Source organism: Spea bombifrons, chromosome 13, assembly GCF_027358695.1.
Source record: "Spea bombifrons isolate aSpeBom1 chromosome 13, aSpeBom1.2.pri, whole genome shotgun sequence".
Taxonomy (NCBI): domain Eukaryota; kingdom Metazoa; phylum Chordata; class Amphibia; order Anura; family Pelobatidae; genus Spea; species Spea bombifrons.
Genome location: NC_071099.1, coordinates 532,784 through 548,401, shown reverse-complemented (window position 1 = coordinate 548,401; position 15,618 = coordinate 532,784).

The window sequence follows — 15,618 nt, the reverse complement described above, 5'->3', positions numbered from 1 at the left end:
GTCTCTTACACTCTCTTACACTCTGCTACTGTCTCTTACCCTCTGTTACTGTCTCTTACACTCTGCTACTGTCTCCTACACTCTGTTACTGTCTCTTTCACTCTGCTACTGTCTCTTACACTCTGCTACTATCTCTTACGCTCTGTTACTGTCTCTTACACTCTACTACACTGTCATACACTCTGTTACTGTCTCGTACACTCTGTTACTGTCTCTTACACTCTGTTACTGTCTCTTACACTCTGTTACTGTCTCCTATACTCTGTTACTGTCTCCTATACTCTGTTACACTCTCTTACACTCTGCTGCTGTCTCATATACTCTGTTACTGTCTCTTACACTCTGTTACTGTCTCTTACACTCTCTTACACTCTCTTACACTCTCCTACACTCTGCTACTGTCTCTTACACCCTCTTACACTCTGTTACTGTCTCTTACACTCTCTTACACTCTGTTACACTCTCTTACACGCTGTTACACTCTCTTACACGCTGTTACACCCTCTTACACACTATTACTGTCTCTTACACTCTCTTACACTCTGCTACTGTCTCTTACACTCTGTTACTGTCTCTTACACTCTGTTACTGTCTCTTTCACTCTGCTGTCTCTTACACTCTGCTACTATCTCTTACGCTCTGTTACTGTCTCTTACACTCTACTACACTGTCATACGCTCTGTTACTGAATCTTACACTCTGTTACTGTCTCGTACACTCTTTTACTGTCTCTTACACTCTGTTACTGTCTCCTATACTCTGTTACTGTCTCCTATACTCTGTTACACTCTCTTACACTCTGCTGCTGTCTCATATACTCTGTTACTGTCTCTTTCACTCTGTTACTGTCTCTTACACTCTCTTACACTCTGTTACACTCTCTTACATGCTGTTACACCCTCTTACACACTGTTACTGTCTCTTACACTCTCTTACACTCTGCTACTGTCTCTTACACTCTGTTACTGTCTCTTACACTTTGCTACTGTCTCCTACACTCTGTTACTGTCTCTTTCACTCTGCTACTGTCTCTTACACTCTGCTACTATCTCTTATGCTCTGTTACTGTCTCTTACACTCTACTACACTGTCATACACTCTGTTACTGTCTCTTACACTCTGTTACTGTCTCTTACACTCTCTTACACTCTCTTTCCCTCTCCTACACTCTGCTACTGTCTCTTACACCCTCTTACACTCTGTTACTGTCTCTTACACTCTCTTACACTCTGTTACACTCTCTTACACGCTGTTACATCCTCTTACACACTGTTACTGTCTCTTACACTCTCTTACACTCTGCTACTGTCTCTTACACTCTGTTACTGTCTTTTACACTTGTCTACTGTCTCCTACACTCTGTTACTGTCTCTTTCACTCTGCTACTGTCTCTTCCACTCTGCTACTATCTCTTACGCTCTGTTACTGTCTCTTACACTCTACTACACTGTCATACACTCTGTTACTGTCTCGTACACGCTGTTACTGTCTCTTACACTCTGTTACTGTCTCCTATACTCTGTTACTGTCTCCTATACTCTGTTACACTCTCTTACACTCTGCTGCTGTCTCATATACTCTGTTACTGTCTCTTACACTCTGTTACTGTCTCTTACACTCTCTTACACTCTCTTACACTCTCCTACACTCTGCTACTGTCTCTTACACCCTCTTACACTCTGTTACTGTCTCTTACACTCTCTTACACTCTGTTACACTCTCTTACACACTGTTACACCCTCTTACACACTGTTACTGTCTCTTACACTCTCTTACACTCTGCTACTGTCTCTTACACTCTGTTACTGTCTCTTACACTCTGCTACTGTCTCCTACACTCTGTTAATGTCTCTTTCACTCTGCTACTGTCTCTTACACTCTGCTACTATCTCTTACGCTCTGTTACTGTCTCTTACACTCTACTACACTGTCATATACTCTGTTACTGTCTCGTACACTCTGTTACTGTCTCTTACACTCTGTTACTGTCTCCTATACTCTGTTACTGTCTCCTATACTCTGTTACACTCTCTTACACTCTGCTGCTGTCTCATATACTCTGTTACTGTCTCTTACACTCTGTTACTGTCTCTTACACTCTCTTACACTCTGTTACACTCTCTTACACGCTGTTACACTCTCTTACACGCTGTTACACCCTGTTACACACTGTTACTGTCTCTTACACTCTGCTACTGTCTCTTACACTCTGTTACTGTCTCTTACACGCTGCTACTGTCTCTTACACTCTGTTACTGTCTCTTTCACTCTGCTACTGTCTCTTACACTCTGCTACTGTCTCTTACACTCTGTTACTGTCTCTTACACTCTGTTACTGTCTCTTACACTCTGTTACTGTCTCCTATACTCTGTTACACTCTCTTATACTCTGCTGCTGTCTCATATACTCTGTTACTGTCTCTTACACTCTGTTACTGACTCTTACACTCTCTTACACTCTCTTACACTCTCCTACACTCTGCTACTTTCTCTTACACCCTCTTACACTCTGTTACTGTCTCTTACACTCTCTTACACTCTGTTACACTCTCTTACACGCTGTTACACCCTCTTACACACTGTTACTGTCTCTTACACTCTCTTACACTCTGCTACTGTCTCTTACACTCTGTTACTGTCTCTTTCACTCTGCTACTGTCTCTTACACTCTGCTACTATCTCTTACGCTCTGTTACTGTCTCTTACACTCTACTACACTGTCATGCACTCTGTTACTGTCTCGTACACTCTGTTACTGTCTCTTACACTCTGTTACTGTCTCCTATACTCTGTTACTGTCTCCTATACTCTGTTACACTCTCTTACACTCTGCTGCTGTCCCATATACTCTGTTACCATCTCTTACACTCTGTTACTGTCTCTTACACTCTGTTACACTCTCTTACACGCAGTTACACTCTCTTACACGCTGTTACACCCTGTTACACACTGTTACTGTCTGTTACACTCTCTTACACTCTGCTACTGTCTCTTACACTCTGTTACTGTCTCTTACACTCTGCTACTGTCTCTTACACTCTGTTACTGTCTCTTTCACTCTGCTACTGTCTCTTTCACTCTGCTACTGTCTCTTACACTCTGCTACTATCTCTAACGCACTGTCACTGTCTCTTACACTCTACTACACTGTCATACACTCTGTTACTGTATCTTACACTCTGTTACTGTCTCGTACACTCTGTTACTGTCTCTTACACTCTGTTACTGTCTCCTATACTCTGTTACTGTCTCCTATACTCTGTTACTGTCTCCTATACTCTGTTACACTCTCTTACACTCTGCTGCTGTCTCATATACTCTGTTACTGTCTCTTACACTCTGTTACTGTCTCTTACACTCTCTTACACTCTCCTACACTCTGCTACTGTCTCTTACACCCTCTTACACTCTGTTACTGTCTCTTACATTCTCTTACACTCTGTTACTGTCTCCTATACTCTGTTAACGTCTCTTACTCTCTGCTACTGTCTCTTACACAGGTTTACGATGTCTACACGAAGAGATCCCCAAAGACGTTCACAGTATACTGAGATCATTCTGGACTATGTGATCCTAGAGGACGGTATATGCCATGTGACACTGTCTTACACTCTACTACACTCTACTACACTCTGCTACTGTCTCTTTCACTCTGTTACTGTCTCTTACACTCTGTTACTGTCTCTTACACTCTGCTACTGTCTCTTACACTCTGCTACTCTCTTTTTCACTCTGCTTCTGTCTCTTACACTCTGCTACTGTCTCTTACGCTCTGCTACTGTCTCTTACGCTCTGTTACTGTCTCTTACACTCTACTACACTCTCGTACACTCTGTTACTGTCTCTTACACTCTGTTACTGTCTCGTACACTCTGTTACTGTCTCTTACACTCTCTTACACTCTGATACTGTCTCTTACACTATCTTACACTCTGCTGCTGTCTCTTACACTCTGTTACTGTCTCTCACACTCTGTTACTGTCTCTTACACTCTCTTACACTCTCTTACTCTCTCCTACACTCTGCTACTGTCTCTTACACCCTCTTACACTCTGTTACTGTCTCTTACACTCTCTTACACTCTGTTACACTCTCTTACACGCTGTTACACTCTCTTACACGCTGTTACACTCTCTTAGACGCTGTTACACCCTCTTACACACTGTTACTGTCTCTTACACTCTCTTACACTCTGCTACTGTCTCTAACACTCTGTTACTGTCTCTTGCACTCTGCTACTGTCTCTTACACTCTGTTACTGTCTCTTACACTCTCTTACACTCTGTAACTGTCTCTTACACTCTCTTACACTCTGTTACTGTCTCATATACTCTGTTACTGTCTCGTACACTCTGCTACTGTCTCTTACACAGGTTTACGATGTCTACGCGAAGAGATCCCCAAAGACGTTCACAGTATACTGAGATCATTCGGGACTATGTGATCCTAGAGGACGGTATATGCCATGTGACACTCTCTTACACTCTACTACACTCTACTACTGTCTCTTTCACTCTGCTACTGTCTCTTTCACTCTGCTACTGTCTCTTACACTCTGTTACTGTCTCTTACACTCTGTTACTGTCTCTTACACTCTGCTACTGTATCTTACACTCTGCTATTGTCTCTTACACTCTGCTACTGTCTATAACACTCTCTTACACTCTGTTACTGTCTATTACACTCTGCTTCTGTCTCTTACACTCTCTTACACTCTGCTGCTGTCTCTTACACTCTGTTGCTGTCTCCTACACTCTGTTACTGTCTCTTACACTCTGTTACTGTCTCTTACACTCTCCTACACTCTGTTACTGTCTCTTACACTCTCTTACACTCTGCTTCTGTCTCTTACACTCTGCTACTGTCTCTGTTACTGTCTCCTATACTCTGTTACCGTCTCTTACTCTCTGCTACTGTCTCTTACACAGGTTTTCGATGTCTACACGAAGAGATCCCCAAAGACGTTCACAGTATACTGAGATCATTCTGGACTATGTGATCCTAGAGGACGGTATATGCCATGTAACACTGTCTTACACTCTACTACACTCTACTACACTCTGCTACTGTCTCTTTCACTCTGTTACTGTCTCTTACACTCTGTTACTGTCTCTTACACTCTGCTACTGTCTCTTACACTCTGCTACTCTCTTTTTCACTCTGCTTCTGTCTCTTACACTCTGCTACTGTCTCTTACGCTCTGTTACTGTCTCTTACACTCTACTACACTCTCGTACACCCTGTTACTGTCTCTTACACTCTGTTACTGTCTCGTACACTCTGTTACTGTCTCTTACACTCTCTTACACTCTCTTACACTCTGTTACTGTCTCTTACACTCTCTTACACTCTGCTGCTGTCTCTTACACTCTGTTACTGTCTCTCACACTCTGTTACTGTCTCTTACACTCTCTTACACTCTCTTACACTCTCCTACACTCTGCTACTGTCTCTTACACCCTCTTACACTCTGTTACTGTCTCTTACACTCTCTTACACTCTGTTACACTCTCTTACACGCTGTTACACTCTCTTAGACGCTGTTACACCCTCTTACACACTGTTACTGTCTCTTACACTCTCTTACACTCTGCTACTGTCTCTAACACTCTGTTACTGTCTCTTGCACTCTGCTACTGTCTCTTACACTCTGTTACTGTCTCTTACACTCTGTTACTGTCTCTTACGCTCTGCTACTATCTCTTACGCTCTGTTACTGTCTCTTACACTCTACTACACTGGCATACACTCTGTTACTGTATCTTACACTCTGTTACTGTCTCGTACACTCTGTTACTGTCTCTTACACTCTGTTACTGTCTCTTACGCTCTGCTACTATCTCTTACGCTCTGTTACTGTCTCTTACACTCTACTACACTGGCATACACTCTGTTACTGTATCTTACACTCTGTTACTGTCTCGTACACTCTGTTACTGTCTCTTACACTCTGTTACACTCTCTTACACTCTGTAACTGTCTCTTACACTCTCTTACACTCTGTTACTGTCTCCTATACTTTGTTACTGTCTCCTATACTCTGTTACACTCTCTTACACTCTGCTACTGTCTCATATACTCTGTTACTGTCTCTTACTCTCTGCTACTGTCTCTTACACAGGTTTACGATGTCTACGCGAAGAGATCCCCAAAGACGTTCACAGTATACTGAGATCATTTGGGACTATGTGATCCTAGAGGACGGTATATGCCATGTGACACTCTCTTACACTCTACTACACTCTACTACACTCTACTACTGTCTCTTTCACTCTGCTACTGTCTCTTACACTCTGTTACTGTCTCTTACACTCTGTTACTGTCTCTTACACTCTGCTACTGTATCTTACACTCTGCTATTGTCTCTTACACTCTGCTACTGTCTATAACACTCTCTTACACTCTGCTTCTGTCTCTTACACTCTCTTACACTATGTTACACTCTCTTACACTCTGCTGCTGTCTCTTACACTCCGTTACTGTCTCTTACACTCTCCTACACTCTGTTACTGTCTCTTACACTCTCTTACACTCTGCTTCTGTCTCTTACACTCTGCTACTGTTTCTTACGCTCTGTTACTGTCTCTTACACTCTACTACACTCTCGTACACTCTGTTACTGTCTCTTACACTCTGTTACTGTATCGTACACTCTGTTACTGTCTCTTACACTCTGTTACACTCTCTTACACTCTGTTACTGTCTCTTACACTCTCTTACACTCTGCTGCTGTCTCTTACACTATGTTACTGTCTCTTACACTCTGTTACTGTCTCTTACACTCTCCTACACTCTGCTACTGTCTCTTACACCCTCTTACACTCTGTTACTGTCTCTTACACTCTCTTACACGCTATTACACTCTCTTACACGCTGTTACACTCTCTTACACGCTGTTACACCCTGTTACACACTGTTACTGTCTCTTACACTCTCTTACACTCTGCTACTGTCTCTTACACTCTGTTACTGTCTCTTACACTCTGCTTCTGTCTCTTACACTCTGCTACTGTCTTTTACACTCTGTTACTGTCTCTTTCTCTCTGCTACTGTCTCTTACACTCTGCTACTGTCTCTTACGCTCTGTTACTGTCTCTTACACTCTACTACACTGTCATACACTCTGTTACTGTATCTTACACTCTGTTACTGTCTCGTACACTCTGTTACTGTCTCTTACACTCTGTTACTGTCTCCTATACTCTGTTACTGTCTCCTATACTCTGTTACACTCTCTTACACTCTGCTGCTGTCTCATATACTCTGTTACTGTCTCTTACACTGTGTTACTGTCTCTTACACTCTCTTACACTCTCTTACCCTCTCCTACACTGTGCTACTGTCTCTTACACCCTCTTACACTCTGTTACTGTCTCTTACACTCTCTTACACTCTCTTACACTCTGTTACACTCTCTTACACGCTGTTACACCCTCTTACACACTGTTACTGTCTCTTACACTCTCTTACACTCTGCTACTGTCTCTTACACTCTGTTACTGTCTCTTACACTCTGCTACTGTCTCCTACACTCTGTTACTGTCTCTTTCACTCTGCTACTGTCTCTTACACTCTGCTACTATCTCTTACGCTCTGTTACTGTCTCTTACACTCTACTACACTTTCATACACTCTGTTATTGTCTCGTACACTCTGTTACTGTCTCTTACACTCTGTTACTGTCTCCTATACTCTGTTACTGTCTCCTATACTCTGTTACACTCTCTTACACTCTGCTGCTGTCTCATATACTCTGTTACTGTCTCTTACACTCTGTTACTGTCTCTTACACTCTCTTACACTCTCATACACTCTCCTACACTCTGCTACTGTCTCTTACACCCTCTTACACTCTGTTACTGTCTCTTACACTCTGTTACACTCTCTTACACTCTGTTACTGTGTCTTACATTCTCTTACACTCTGTTACTGTCTCCTATACTCTGTTACTGTCTCCTATACTCTGTTACACTCTCTTACACTCTGCTACTGTCTCATATACTCTGTTACTGTCTCTTACTCTCTACTACTGTCTCTTACACAAGTTTACGATGTCTACGCGAAGAGATCCCCAAAGACGTTCACAGTATACTGAGATCATTCGGGAGTATGTGATCCTAGAGGACGGTATATGCCATGTGACACTCTCTTACACTCTACTACACTCTACTACACTCTACTACACTCTACTACTGTCTCTTTCACTCTGCTACTGTCTCTTACACTCTGTTACTGTCTCTTAACTCTGTTACTGTCTCTTACACTCTGCTACTGTATCTTACACTGTGCTATTGTCTCTTACACTCTGCTACTGTCCATAACACTCTCTTACACTCTGTTACTGTCTATTACACTCTGCTACTGTCTCTTACACTCTCTTACACTATGTTACACTCTCTTACACTCTGCTGCTGTCTCTTACACTCTGTTACTGTCTCTTACACTCTGTTACTGTCTCTTACACTCTCCTACACTCTGTTACTGTCTCTTACACTCTCTTACACTCTGCTACTGTCTCTTTCACTCTGCTACTGTCTCTTACACTCTGCTACTGTCTCTTATGCTCTGTTACTGTCTCTTACACTCTGTTACTGTTGCGTACACTCTGTTACTGTCTCTTACACTCTCTTACACTCTGTTACGGTCTCTTACACTCTGTTACTGTCTCTTACACTCTCCTACACTCTGCTACTGTCTCTTACACTCTCTTACACTATGTTACACTCTCTTACACTTTGCTGCTGTCTCTTACACTCTGCTTCTGTCTCTTACACTCTGCTACTGTCTCTTACACTCTCTTACACTCTTTTACATGCTGTTACACTCTCTTACATTTTGTTACTGTCTCTTACACTCTCTTATACTCTGCTACTGTCTCTTACACTCTGCTACTGTCTCTTACACTCTGCTACTCTCTATTTCAGTCTGCTTCTGTCTCGTACACTCTGTTACTGTCTCTTACACTCTCCTACACTCTCGTACACTCTGTTACTGTCTCTTACACTCTGTTACACTCTCTTACACTCTGTTACTGTCTCTTACACTCTCTTACACTCTGCTGCTGTCTCTTACACTCTGTTACTGTCTCTTACACTCTCTTACACTCTGCTGCTGTTTCTTACACTCTGTTACTGTCTCTTACACTCTCTTACACTCTCCTACACTCTGCTACTGTCTCTTACACCCTCTTACACTCTGTTACTGTCTCTTACATTCTCTTACACTCTGTTACACTCTCTTACATGCTGTTACACTTTCTTACACACTGTTACTGTCTCTTACACTCTGTTACTGTCTCCTATACTCTGTTACTGTCTCCTTTACTCTGTTACACTCTCTTACACTATGCTGCTGTCTCATATACTCTGTTACTGTCTCTTACACTCTCTTACACTCTGTTACACTCTCTTACACGCTGTTACACTCTCTTACATGCTGTTACACCCTCTTACACACTGTTACCGTATCTTACACTCTCTTACACTCTGCTACTGTCTCTTACATTCTGTTACTGTCTCTTACACTCTGCTACTGTCTCTTACACTCTGTTACTGTCTCTTTCACTCTGCTACTGTCTCTTCCACTCTGCTACTATCTCTTACGCTCTGTTACTGTCTCTTACACTTTACTACACTGTCATACACTCTGTTACTGTATCTTACACTCTGTTACTGTCTCGTACACTCTGTTACTGTCTCTTACACTCTGTTACTGTCTCCTATACTCTGTTACACTCTCTTACACTCTGCTGCTGTCTCATATACTCTGTTACTGTCTCTTACACTCTGTTACTGTCTCTTACACTCTGTTACTGTCTCCTATACTCTGTTACTGTCTCCTATACTCTGTTACTGTCTACTATACTCTGTTACACTCTCTTACACTCTGCTGCTGTCTCATATACTCTGTTACTGTCTCTTACACTCTGTTACTGTCTCTTACACGCTCTTACACTCTCTTACACTCTCCTACACTCTGCTACTGTCTTACACCATCTTACACTCTGTTACTGTCTCTTACACTCTGTTACACTCTCTTACACTCTGTTACTGTCTCTTACATTCTCTTACACTCTGTTACTATCTCCTATTCTCTGTTACCGTCTCTTACTCTCTGCTACTGTCTCTTACACAGGTTTACGATGTCTACGCGAAGAGATCCCCAAAGACGTTCACAGTATACTGAGATCATTCTGGACTATGTGATCCTAGAGGACGGTATATGCCATGTGACACTCTCTTACACTCTACTACACTCTACTACACTCTGCTACTGTCTCTTAACTCTGTTACTGTCTCTTACACTCTGCTACTGTATCTTACACTGTGCTATTGTCTCTTACACTCTGCTACTGTCCATAACACTCTCTTACACTCTGTTACTGTCTATTACACTCTGCTACTGTCTCTTACACTCTCTTACACTATGTTACACTCTCTTACACTCTGCTGCTGTCTCTTACACTCTGTTACTGTCTCTTACACTCTGTTACTGTCTCTTACACTCTCCTACACTCTGTTACTGTCTCTTACACTCTCTTACACTCTGCTACTGTCTCTTTCACTCTGCTACTGTCTCTTACACTCTGCTACTGTCTCTTATGCTCTGTTACTGTCTCTTACACTCTGTTACTGTTGCGTACACTCTGTTACTGTCTCTTACACTCTCTTACACTCTGTTACGGTCTCTTACACTCTGTTACTGTCTCTTACACTCTCCTACACTCTGCTACTGTCTCTTACACTCTCTTACACTATGTTACACTCTCTTACACTTTGCTGCTGTCTCTTACACTCTGCTTCTGTCTCTTACACTCTGCTACTGTCTCTTACGCTCTGTTACTGTCTCTTACACTCTACTACACTCTCGTACACTCTGTTACTGTCTCTTACACTCTGTTACTGACTCGTACACTCTGTTACTGTCTCTTACACTCTGTTACACTCTCTTACACTCTGTTACTGTCTCTTACACTCTCTTATACTCTGCTACTGTCTCTTACACTCTGCTACTGTCTCTTACACTCTGCTACTCTCTGTTTCACTCTGCTTCTGTCTCTTACACTCTGCTACTGTCTCTTACGCTCTGTTACTGTCTCTTACACTATATTACACTCTCTTACACTCTGCTGCTGTCTCTTACACTCTGTTACTGTCTCTTACACTCTGTTACTGTCTCTTACACTCTCCTACACTCTGTTACTGTCTCTTACACTCTCTTACACTCTGTTACACTCTCTTACACGCTGTTACACACTCTTACATTCTGTTACTGTCTCTTACACTCTCTTATACTCTGCTACTGTCTCTTACACTCTGCTCCTGTCTCTTACACTCTGCTCCTCTCTCTTTCACTCTGCTTCTGTCTCTTACACTCTGCTACTGTCTCTTACGCTCTGTTACTGTCTCTTACACTCTACTACACTCTCGTACACTCTGTTACTGTCTCTTACACTCTGTTACTGTCGCGTACACTCTGTTACTGTCTCTTACACTCTGTTACACTCTCTTACACTCTGTTACTGTCTCTTACACTCTCTTACACTCTGCTGCTGTCTCTTACACTCTGTTACTGTCTCTTACACTCTGTTACTGTCTCTTACACTCTCTTACACTCTCTTACACTCTCATACACTCTGCTACTGTCTCTTACACCCTCTTACACTCTGTTACTGTCTCTTACACTCTCTTACACTCTGTTACACTCTCTTACACGCTGTTACACCCTCTTACACACTGTTACTGTCTCTTACACTCTTACACTCTGCTACTGTCTGTTACACTCTGTTACTGTCTCTTACACTCTGCTACTGTCTCCTACACTCTACTACACTGTCATACACTCTGTTACTGTCTCGTACACTCTGTTACTGTCTCCTATACTCTGTTACTGTCTCCTTTACTCTGTTACACTCTCTTACACTCTGCTGCTGTCTCATACACTCTGTTACTGTCTCTTACACTCTGTTACTGTCTCTTACACTCTCTTACACTCTGTTACACTCTCTTACACGCTGTTACACTCTCTTACATGCTGTTACACCCTCTTACACACTGTTACTGTATCTTACACTCTCTTACACTCTGCTACTTTCTCTTACATTCTGTTACTGTCTCTTACACTCTGCTACTGTCTCTTACACTCTGTTACTGTCTCTTTCACTCTGTTACTGTCTCTTACACTCTACTACACTGTCATACACTCTGTTACTGTATCTTACACTCTGTTACTGTCTCGTACACTCTGTTACTGTCTCTTACACTCTGTTACTGTCTCCTATACTCTGTTACCGTCTCCTATACTCTGTTACACTCTCTTACACTCTGCTGCTGTCTCATATACTCTGTTACTGTCTTTTACACTCTGTTACTGTCTCTTACACTCTCTTACATTCTCTTTCCCTCTCCTACACTCTGCTACTGTCTCTTACACCCTCTTACACTCTGTTTCTGTCTCTTACACTCTCTTACACTCTGTTACACTCTCTTACACGCTGTTACATCCTCTTACACACTGTTACTGTCTCTTACACTCTCTTACACTCTGCTACTGTCTCTTACACTCTGTTACTGTCTTTTACACTTTGCTACTGTCTCCTACACTCTGTTACTGTCTCTTTCACTCTGCTATTGTCTCTTCCACTCTGCTACTATCTCTTACGCTCTGTTACTGTCTCTTACACTCTACTACACTGTCATACACTCTGTTACTGTCTCGTACACGCTGTTACTGTCTCTTACACTCTGTTACTGTCTCTTACACTCTGTTACTGTCTCCTATACTCTGTTACACTCTCTTACATTCTGCTGCTGTCTCATATACTCTGTTACTGTCTCTTATACTCTGTTACTGTCTCTTACACTCTCTTACACTCTCTTACACTCTCCTACACTCTGCTACTGTCTCTTACACCCTCTTACACTCTGTTACTGTCTCTTACACCCTCTTACACTCTGTTACTGTCTCTTACACTCTCTTACACTCTGTTACACTCTCTTACACGCTGTTACACCCTCTTACACACTGTTACTGTCTCTTACACTCTCTTACACTCTGCTACTGTCTCTTACACTCTGTTACTGTCTCTTACACTCTGCTACTGTCTCCTACACTCTGCTACTATCTCTTACGCTCTGTTACTGTCTCTTACACTCTACTACACTGTCATATACTCTGTTACTGTCTCGTACACTCTGTTACTGTCTCTTACACTCTGTTACTGTCTCCTATACTCTGTTACTGTCTCCTATACTCTGTTACACTCTCTTACACTCTGCTGCTGTCTCATATACTCTGTTACTGTCTCTTACACTCTGTTACACCCTCTTACACGCTGTTACACTCTCTTACACGCTGTTACACCCTGTTACACTCTGTTACTGTCTCTTTCACTCTGCTACTGTCTCTTACACTCTGCTACTATCTCTTACGCTCTGTTACTGTCTCTTACACTCTACTACACTGTCATATACTCTGTTACTGTCTCGTACACTCTGTTACTGTCTCTTACACTCTGTTACTGTCTCCTATACTCTGTTACTGTCTCCTATACTCTGTTACACTCTCTTACACTCTGCTGCTGTCTCATATACTCTGCTACTGTCTCTTACACTCTGTTACTGTCTCTTACACGCTGCTACTGTCTCTTACACTCTGTTACTGTCTCTTTCACTCTGCTACTGTCTCTTACACTCTGCTACTGTCTCTTACGCTCTGTTACTGTCTCTTACACTCTACTACACTGTCATACACTCTGTTACAGTATCTTACACTCTGTTACTGTCTCGTACACTCTGTTACTGTCTCTTACACCCTGCTGCTGTCTCATATACTCTGTTACTGTCTCTTACACTCTGTTGCTGTCTCTTACACTCTCTTACACTCTCTTACACTCTCCTACACTCTGCTACTGTCTCTTACACCCTCTTACACTCTGTTACACTCTGTTACTGTCTCTTACATTCTCTTACACTCTGTTACTGTCTCCTATACTCTGTTACCGTCTCTTACTCTCTGCTACTGTCTCTTACACAGGTTTACGATGTCTACGCGAAGAGATCCCCAAAGATGTTCACAGTATACTGAGATCATTCTGGACTATGTGATCCTAGAGGACGGTATGTGCCATGTGACACTCTCTGACACTCTACTACACTCTACTACACTCTGCTACTGTCTCTTTCACTCTGTTACTGTCTCTTACACTCTGTTACTGTCTCTTAAACTCTGCTACTGTCTATAACACTCTCTTACACTCTGTTACTGTCTATTGCACTCTGCTACTGTCTCTTATACTCTCTTACACTCTGTTACTGTCTATTACACTCTGCTACTGTCTCTTACACTCTCTTACACTATGTTACACTCTCTTACACTCTGCTGCTGTCTCTTACACTCTGTTACTGTCTCTTACACTCTGTTACTGTCTCTTACACTCTCCTACATTCTGTTACTGTCTCTTACACTCTCTTACACTCTGTTACACTCTCTTACACGCTGTTACACTCTCTTACACTCTGTTACTGTCTCTTACACTCTCTTACACTCTGCTACTGTCTCTCACACTCTGCCACTGTCTCTTACACTCTGCTACTCTCTGTTTCACTCTGCTTCTGTCTCTTACACTCTGCTACTGTCTCTTACGCTCTTTTACTGTCTCTTACACTCTACTACACTCTCCTACACTCTGTTACTGTCTCTTACACTCTGTTACTGTCTCGTACACTCTGTTACACTCTCTTACACGCTGTAACACACTCTTACACTCTGTTACTGTCTCTTACACTCTCTTACACTCTGCTGCTGTCTCTTACACTCTGTTACTGTCTCTTACACTCTCTTACACTCTCCTACACTCTGCTACTGTCTCTTACACCTTCTTACACTCTGTTACTCTCTTACACTCTGTTACTCTCTCGTAAACTCTGCTACTGTCTATAACACTCTCTTACACTCTGTTACTGTCTATTACACTCTGCTACTGTCTCTTACACTCTCTTACACTCTGTTACTGTCTATTACACTCTGCTACTGTCTCTTACACTCTGTTACTGTCTCTTACACTCTCCTACACTCTGTTACTGTCTCTTACACTCTCTTACACTCTGTTACACGCTGTTACACGCTGTTACACACTCTTACATTCTGTTACTGTCTCTTACACTCTCTTATACTCTGCTACTGTCTCTTACACTCTGTTACTGTTTCCTATACTCTGTTACTGTCTCCTATACTCTGTTACACTCTCTTACACTCTGCTGCTGTCTCATATACTCTGTTACTGTCTCTTACACTCTGTTACTGTCTCTTACTATCTCTTACACTCTCTTACACTCTCCTACACTCTGCTACTGTCTCTTACACCCTCTTACACTCTGTTACTGTCTCTTACACCCTCTTACACTCTGTTACTGTCTCTTACACTCTCTTACACTCTGTTACACTCTCTTACACGCTGTTACACCCTCTTACACACTGTTACTGTCTCTTACACTCTCTTACACTCTGCTACTGTCTCTTACACTCTGTTACTGTCTCTTACACTCTGCTACTGTCTCCTACACTCTGTTACTGTCTCTTTCACTCTGCTACTGTCTCTTACACTCTGCTACTGTCTCT